The 2,723-nt window shown below is 36.9% G+C and overlaps 1 pseudogene; it reads right to left on the reverse strand.

Moving 5' to 3' along the window:
* Window positions 1-586: 586 nt before the first annotated feature.
* Window positions 587-2,315, reverse strand: LOC110109691 (annotated as a pseudogene).
* Between the last annotated feature and the right edge of the window lie 408 nt (window positions 2,316-2,723).

A 2,723-nucleotide genomic window follows, 5' to 3' on the forward strand; every position in this document is an offset into this window, starting at 1 on the left:
AATTTTAATTAAATTTATTTCTAATAAAATGCATGCTAGTTGAAAGGTCCAAATTATGTATGCTTTAAACTTTAAAAATAGGCTTATAGAAAATAAATTTTTAGAAAAGACTGGGCCTCCCTAGGTTTGGCACTTTATCCTCATAGGCCAAATTATCCAGACTCTACCTGCAGGCGGGGAGGTGTCTTATTAGAAAGGAGAAAGAAGAATGCAATATTCTGCATGCGACCCTGGATGATTCAGGTAGTTCTCTAGATTCGTTATATTTCTATATTATTTAAATCTTAATATTTTAGATATTAGTTATGAGTAGGAAAATTTTATAGTCCTTAGAGAGCCTAACAAGATCTATGCTAAAATAAAAGCGGCATGCAGATTACCAATAAACTAAGAAAAGTAGGTAATCCTAGAGGCACACAATCATAAATAAAACACATCAGCATAATCAAACTAATAAATAAATGTCCATAGGTTAATTGCCCTTAATTATAATCCAGGGTATGCAGAAAATAAAGTGGCTGGGCACCACTGCCAATAGCCTGGATTTCTAAGCCTATAAATAACACAAATGACTTTGAGTGGGATATTAGGTATTCAGGTCTTTAGCATTCTTAGACTTCTTCTCCTTGGACTCTTTGGATCTCTTCTCCTTGACATAATTGGAATTTGAGAAGTAGATATCAAAATCAACTCTAACAATTACAAATCCAGGAACTGTAGTTGCCTCAGGGTATTGTTGAATGTTCCTGTAAATGGAAGTTCTTGAGAGATTACCAAGTAAAACAATTCTTGGTCTAGTCACTTGAAGAAGGATTTTAATAAATGATATTGAAACCACAATTAAGAGATCAATCTCAACACTAATAAAGATCATACTAAAAAATGCTCCCATGCAGGCAATGAAGTCCATTTTATCAACCTTCCAGATAAGTATAGCTGCATTATAGTCAATAAGAACAATCACAGCATTGATGATGATTGAGGAAAGGATTGCATTTGGTGTGTATTTGAAGAGGGGAGTGAGGACTGCCAATGTCAACCCTACTGCTATGGATATTACAATATTGGAAGCTGCTGTTTGACATCCAGTCTTGTAATTCACTGTTGATCTTGAGAAAGAACCTGTAGATATGTAGCAAGAAGTGAAGGACCCAATAATTTTCATGGTTCCAAGGGCCACCATTTCTTTGTTTCCATCCAATTGATAATCCTTCATGGCAGCAAATGTTCAGCCTATTGCCACAGCTTCAGTCAATTCTATCATCCCAGAAACAACACCAATCTTTACTCCTTTTACAAGATTTGAACCGATGAAGTAAATTTGATGTGCTGATGAAGGATTGAAGCCTTTTTTAATATAATTCACAATTTAAACCCCATGTTTGTTGGCATAGGTGATGTATACAAAAAAAGTGGAAAGAATTATAGAGTTTAATGGAGCAATTGCTGGCACCCAAAAGAGACTCCTCTTCTTCTTTCCTATATATTTAGCAAGAAGAAGGAATATCAAGAAGGCTATCCCAATAACTATAGTTTGACAGTTCCAACCATGATGAACTGAACCCCAAACATACTTCATCACAGAAATTATATCTATTTTCTTTGTAAAGTTTTTTATACTGAGAAATCCTTTAAGTTGTTGAAGGCCAATTGTAATGGCTGCCCCACCCATGAATCCAATAATAGCAGCATGAGATAAGAAGTCTATTAAAAATCCCAATCTCAAGCATCCCATTGCTGCCTCAGTGACTTCAGCAAAGTAGGTGGCAGTAAATGCAAGCCTATAGTACTCTGCCCTATTTTTTGTGTAATCGTATTCTTTCTGAAGAAGACTACCAAGCAAGAGAGACATAACAGCCACTGGTCCAATGGAAATTTCTCTTGAACTTCCCAGAACAGCTTTTTACCATTGGTGACACAAAACTGGAATATAACCCATATTGGGGATCCAAGTTTGCAAGCTTAGCATACCCAATATCCTGTGGGATGTAGAGACTAGCAATTGTTAATCCCACAATAACATCTCCTTTCAAATTTATGAGATTGTACTCACTCCCCCACTTAAGAATTGGGAATAAGGATTGAAGTCCTATTATAATTTGTCTTGACCATTTTTTGTTCTTGTATGGGCGCAATGGATCATCCGTAAATAAAGTTTCCTTCATCTTATCAAGGAATTCACTCATCAGTCTTTGTCTAGGTGGAAGAACAACCTTGTAAGATGAGGGCAAGTTGTTAGACCACCGATGCGAAGAAGAAAGGATAACTAGGTCTAGCTCTTTGGTTTCAGATTCATCAATAGTTGAATGAACCATTGTTGAATCTATTTTTCTAATCCACATGGTGGATTAAGAAGATCTTTGTACGGTTGAGCTTATAGATTGTAATCGTACATTTTCCTAGTTGAACTCGAGCTTCGAAACGCCTTAGATCGAGCTAGGGAAGCCTTGGAACGTCTAAGCCCTCGGTTGGCCAGAATCCTCATTGCCGGCGATGTGTCACTGTCGGGTTTGACTTGGGGAAAGCGGGGGAAGATCGTGGGAGTCTTCTCACCAAATTTTAGGGGCTGAAGAGATCTATCCAAGGAGCAATTGCAAAAAATGCTCCTCAAAACCTAATTTTTACTATTTAAATGCCCTAACCCTTAGATCCACTGCTAGGATTGAATCCATCATCAAATTAGGAGGGAAAAATAGTGATTTAGGATGTGGATTCAATTGAAA

The sequence above is a fragment of the Dendrobium catenatum genome, unplaced genomic scaffold (assembly GCF_001605985.2).
Source record: "Dendrobium catenatum unplaced genomic scaffold, ASM160598v2 original_scaffold_59640, whole genome shotgun sequence".
NCBI lineage: Eukaryota > Viridiplantae > Streptophyta > Magnoliopsida > Asparagales > Orchidaceae > Dendrobium > Dendrobium catenatum.